This window comes from Prionailurus viverrinus, chromosome B2 (genome assembly GCF_022837055.1).
Source record: "Prionailurus viverrinus isolate Anna chromosome B2, UM_Priviv_1.0, whole genome shotgun sequence".
In the NCBI taxonomy this organism is placed as follows: Eukaryota; Metazoa; Chordata; class Mammalia; order Carnivora; family Felidae; genus Prionailurus; species Prionailurus viverrinus.
Genome location: NC_062565.1, coordinates 40,919,143 through 40,925,635, shown reverse-complemented (window position 1 = coordinate 40,925,635; position 6,493 = coordinate 40,919,143).

Genomic DNA, 6,493 nt, shown 5'->3' with positions numbered 1-6,493 from the left:
ACCTAGGCATCTTACTGGCATCAACCCTTAAGTCAAAAGAAAACAGCCACTGTGTTTCAGTAGAATTTAACCAAGGTGTAGATTCTTTTCCCCCTCAAAAAAATAAAAACCACGTAAAGGCAAAACCAACCAGAAAATATTTTGTCAGGTTGCTACCCTGCCAAGATAGTGTAAATGTGGGCAAACAAATCTCTTTCTTAGATACTTAGAAGAAAATATTCGAAAACCTCAAAACCCTCCTTCCATACCACTTCAGAAAGGAAACCCTCCCCACCCCACCCCCGCCCCCACCCCGCAGGGCGGGTGCAGATAGAGAGATCTTTCTATCTGTGCTGCCTGAAGCTCCATTTCTCACCAGGCTGTCCCTATCAACACAAACAAATGAAAAAAGCATCTATTAAAAAAAAAAAGAAAGAAAGAGACCTGAGCAGCTAAAATGAACCGCGGCAATGAACCCCAGCGGCAAGTTCCGGTGCGACTTGTACCTGAGATGGACGCGCGGGCGAGACTGTGGCCCGCAGGGGGAGGGATCCTGTTTCTGCAAGCACGCGGCTCCATCAACAGGAAACCCACGTGCGCGACACCCTCCACCTGCACATCGCTCATTTGCAACATCATCATTTGTGTGATGCTAATTTGCTCCATGTCTTTCTACCTAAACATACTTTGGAGAGACTCCATGAAAATTCATTGTAGACTCCGGGGCTGGCCCTAGAGCCGGACGGATAGTTACCAAGTGAAATGCTCTAGGGGCCAGAGGAGGGAGCAGGCAATTCTACCCAAGAAGAGAGGGGAAGAGGAGACACTTTAAAGCCTGGTTTTAAAGGATGAGTAAGAGCTCTCTAAATAGGAGAGAACTCCAGGGAGAGGAACTTTATGCTGGGGGGCTTTGTAGCTCATGGCAGGGAGTCTGGACGACTTTTTAGCCTGTTGCTTTCCACACTGCAGGTCACAATTCAGTAGGTTGTAAAATTCATGAGATTGTGACTCGCTTTCAGAAAAAAATGAAACAGCCTGGAATCGAAAATACCTGAATATATCACAGGTAGCGAGGTAAACTTTTTTGTGAAATTTGTTTTCATTATAAATGCATCTATTATATGTGTTGGTTTGTGATAAAAAATAAATACGACATGAGAGTACAATGTACAGCATAGGAATATAGTTAATAATATGTAACAACTTTCTACGAGGACAGATGGTAGCTAGATTTACCCTGGTGATCGCTTCATAATGTATATAAATGGTGAATCACTGTGTTGTGCACCTGAAACTAATATAATACCATATGTCAACTACACTTCAATTAAAAATATATACAGTAAAGCCTTGGGTTGCGAGTATCCTGTTCTGCGAGTGTTCTGCAAGACGAGCAAACATTTCTAATAAGTTTTAACTTGATAAATGAGCGAGGTCTTGCAATACGATTAGTATGTGACAGCGAACATCACATGATCACAACTGAGCCAATGGTTCTTGAAATTCACGTTGATATACGAGTGCTTTGGATTACAAAGCATGTTTCCAGAATGAATTGTGCTCACGAACCAAGGTTTTACTGTGTATATTTCTTCTTGTGGCGATGATTAAAATTTCTCATTATTATTATTTTTATTGCAGTATAGTTGACACAGTGGTACATTAATTTTTAGGTGTACAACACAGTGATTTAACAACCCTGTATGTTATGCTATGCTCACCACAAGTGTAGCTCCTACCTCACCATACAATGCTCTTATGGTGACCATTGACTGTATTCCCTATGCTGTGTCCTTCATCCCTGTGACTTATTCTTTCCATAAATGGAAGCCTGTATCTCCCACTCTTCTTCACCCATTTTGCCCATCCCTCCGTCCCCTTCCCCTCTGGCAACCCCCAGTTTGTTCTCTGTATTTATGGTTGTGTTTCTGTTTTTTGTTTCTTCATTTGTTTTGTTTTTTAGATTCCACTCATAAGTGAAATCATATGGTATTTTGTCTACCTACAGAAAAAAAAAAGTATTTGTTACTGTGGTGGTGATTAAAATAGAAAACAAAAACAAAACCTGTTTAGGCAAAAAGGGGACCCACTTGAGGATGGTTTCAATAAGAGACTGATATGAACAGATTTGAATTTTATGAGGATAAGTAGGCTGGCAGTGTGAAAGATGACTGGACAGCAGGGAGAGCTCAGGGGACACATGATGGTCTGTTTTTCTAAGGCTTCCCCACACTAGACAGAGAGCCCCTCATGGATAGAAACTCTGTGTCACACAGCTCTGAATTCCTAGCACCTGGCACACAAATAGATACTGAATAAATGTCTGTTGACTGAGTGTGGTAACTAATCTTCAAGATGTCCCCAGGTAGACTCACCTCTTAGTATTCTCACCTTTATGCACCCCGCCCACCTTGTACCACGGTGACCAACAGAATAGGGCAGAAGTGATTGTTTACCACTTCTGAGGTGAGAATATAAAGGCAGCAGCTTCTATCTGAGGTGCTCTCTCTGGATCACACATTCTGGGGGAAGCCAGCTGCCATGTCCTAAGGACACTCAGTCTATGGAGAGACCCACATGGCCAGGAACTGGGGTCTCTAGCCAACAGTCAGTGAGGCACCAAGGCTTTCTGCCTATTGTGTAGGTAGATCATCTCCCAGCCCACCCTTCATGTTACTGCAACCCCAGAGACCAGCTTGACTACAACCTCATGAGAGACCCTGAGGCAGAAACTCCCAGCTAAATGGTTCCCGGGGGTTCACTGGGATATAATAAATGCTTGTTGTTTTAAACTGCTAAATTTTGGGGGGTCCTGGCTGACTCAGTTGGCAGAGCATGTGACTCTTGATTGTGGGGTTGAGTTTGAGCCCCATATTGGGTGTACAGATTACTTAAAACATTTTTTTAAAATTGCTAAATTTTGAGGTATTTTGTTATACGGCAATAGCCAACTAATACACAGAGTCATTCATAAAGTCTGGCAGAGCTGAACATTAATACCAGAAATACTAGAGTTATCCATTATTTACCATCATTTTGTTTTTTGTCAAAGAATCTATCACATCACATCTTCAGCCTAACTAGACTGGGGAAAGACCCAGGACCAAACCTGGACCAATCGGATCCTCCTGCTTGTATTAATACTTGGGACACAGAAACTGACTCAGCTGTGGGGAACAGACTACATGGCTGGAAAGACTAAGGGTCAAGGCCACCATTTTGGAGCAATTGTAATGGGGCCCATGCAAGGGGATGGGAATAGGAAGGTCGGTGTGTCAGGGAGAAGAAGAGATCCTCACTGGGTGTGGAGGGAGGGAAGAGGGCTGGAGAAAGTGCCTGATGATATTCTTTCTTCATTTTTTTAAATGCTTATTTATTTTGAGAGAGAGAGAGAGAGAGAGAGAGAGAGTGTGTGTGTGTATGTGTGTGTGTGTGTGTGTGTGTGCGCGTGCAAGCTGGGGAGGAGCAGAGAGAGAGAATCCCAAGCAGGTTCCGTGCTGTTATCACAGAGCCTGATGTGGGGCTCGATCTTATGAACCATGAGATTGTGACCTGAGCTGAAAAGAAGAGTCAGATGCTTAAATGACTGAGCCCCCCAGGCACCCCTGCCTGATGATATTCTAAGCCCCACGAGACCTGGTTGCCTTTCTAGCATTTGGGTTAGAAGACTTTCCTTCCTTATAATTATTCCTCATTTTCCTTGCGTGCCTATGCGTGAGTTTCCTTTTTTGTAACCAAAAGATCCTTGACAGGCTACCCACCAGCCTCTCTGCAGTGCTGGCCAGGAGAGCAGTGCCTCTGGCTGCAGCGGGCCAAGTATCTCTCCAGAGAACGGTAACAACCCGCTGGAGACTGAGCTTTATTATTATTACTATACAAGAACTGCTATAGATTGAGTGAAAGGTCATTGCAGACCATCCAGCTCCTTTCGCCTTACCTCCATTTTCACCAAGTAATCCTTTGATTATTAATGTACTTCAGTTTTAAAAGGTGTGCTCTGGCCAGCTGACCTAACCACTCCAGTGCCTGGGTAGGCTCGCGCCCATTATAAATTCACAGGTTGGCTGTGGAGGACAAATCATTCTTGAGTACCCTCCACTGCATTTCCACTGGCCGCGGTCAAGCCCCGTCACTCACCCAACGAACCATTGCAGTGGCCTCTGGCAGGTAATCTCCCCTGCTCCAATCCATTCTCATCAACCTCTCTTCCTAAAACACAAAGCGGATGCCTCGCTCCCCGCTCAAAACCTCCGAAGGGGCCCCAGTGACTTCGGGATGATGAAGGTGGGCTTCAGCCCATCATCCACCACATCCCTCTACCTTCCCTCCGACTACTCTCCACTCTTGCCACGTGGTGTTACTCCAAGCTCCTCAAATACTGCCGGTGCCTCTCCGGCTCTGCTCATGTTCTTGCCATGGCCCGGCACCCTTCCATCTTTCCTTTGTACTTCCATGGAATTTCCTGTCTCCTTTGTAACTAACACACACTGCAGTTGGCTTGACTTATAATTAGTTGTCCTCATGCCCATCCCTTGGTCACGAGCCTCAAGGAGGCAAGGATTATGCTTTGGTCAATTAAGAAAAAAATTTTTTTAATGTTTATTTACATTTGAGAGAAGGAGACAGAGCATGAGCGGGGGAGGGGCAGAGAGAGAGAGGGAGACACAGAACCCGAAGCAGGCTCCAGGCTCCCAGCTGTCAGCACAGAGCCCGATGCGGGGCTCAAACCCACTAGCTGTGAGATCACGACCTGGGCCAAAGTTAGACAATTAATGGACTGAGCAGCTCAGCCGCCCCCTGTTTTGTTCATTTTTATACACACCCTCATCCCAGGGCCAACTATAGCATCTTGCGTCAATATATTATAGGAACATTTACTAAGCATTTGCTGTTATTGGCGCGCCTGGGGGGCTCAGTCCATCAAGAGTTAAGGGTCGGTTAAGGTCCCGCTTCGGATCCTATCTCCCTCACTCCCTGCCCCTCCCTTACTAGTGCTCATGCTCTCTCTCTCTCTCTCTCTCTCTCTCTCTCTCAAAAATAAATAAACATTTAAAATGAAAAAATAGGGGCGCCTGGGTGGTGCAGTCGGTTAGGCGTCCGACTTCAGCCAGGTCACGATCTCGCGGTCCGGGAGTTCGAGCCCCGCGTCGGGCTCTGGGCTGATGGCTCAGAGCCTGGAGCCTGTTTCCGATTCTGTGTTTCCCTCTCTCTCTGCTCCCCCCCCCCCCCCCGTTCATGCTCTATCTCTCTCTGTCCCAAAAATAAATAAACGTTGAAAAAAAAATTTAAAAAAAAATGAAAAAATAATGTCCTGTGTTACTGTATCAAAGTGCCTGGCTGGCGTTGGAGGCAGGAGGCACTCAACACATGGCCACAGGTGGCTGGGGCGGTAGGGACAAGTTCTCCCTGGACCTAATCAGTTTAGGTGAGGCGCCCACTCAGCCTCTGCATATGCAGAGCTGAGAAAGCAGAGGTGGACTCCTGGTGACATCTAAGGTACATGGGGTGCCTGGGTGGCACAGTCGGTTGGGCGTCCGACTTCGGCCAGGTCACGATCTCGCGGTCCGGGAGTTCAAGCCCCGCGTCAGGCTCTGGGCTGATGGCTCAGAGCCTGGAGCCTGTTTCCGATTCTGTGTCTCCCTCTCCCTCTGCCCCTCCCCCGTTCATGCTCTGTCTCTCTCTGTCCCAAAAATAAATAAACGTTGAAAAAAAAAAATTTAAGGTACAGCATGACTGAATCTCAGTCTAACTTTTTTTTTTTTTTAATGTTTTTATTTATTTTTGAGACAGAGAGAGACAGAGCATGAGCAGGGGAGGAGCAGAGAGAGAGGGGGAGACACAGACTGGGAAGCAGGCTCTAGGCTCTGAGCTGTCAGCACAGAGCCCGACGTGGGGCTCGAACTCACAAACCTTGAGATCGTGACCTGAGCCGAAGTCGGACGCTTAACCGACTGAGCCACCCAGGCGCCCCCCCCTTTTTTTTTTTTTTAATTAAAAAGGAGGCACAATTTCTCATATCCTGATTAAACCAACATGCTTCTCTCCTCTTCCTCTCTTTCCCCCTGCCTAAAATCCAACTGTGACTCACAGGCACATTACGGAATGCCAGCTTCAGGTCAACCAATACTGGAGAATGGGCAGTTACCCGGTTTATGTGTTTTCGAGGAAGGGCACGTGAGTCAACCCAGGAGTGACGTTATTGCAATGCTCTCAAAAGAGTCAGCATCTACATGTGAAGGTCCTGATTTGTCCATTGACGATCCCTGTCCTGTCCCCAACTGCTCCTCTCCCCTCCGGGGTGGCGGGAAGGCCTCAACTCTCAGCCAACCCGAGACAGGCAACACAGAATCCTAAAGAGAGTAATGACTTCAGGTACTATCCGAGAGCTTTACACACTCGTTCCCAAAGCAATCAATCCAGAAGCGCCGGCCAGTAAGCAGAAACCAAACAAAACCTATACACAAAACATACAATCTCTCCTCTTTTTAAACAAACATGAAAATTTTCACACATG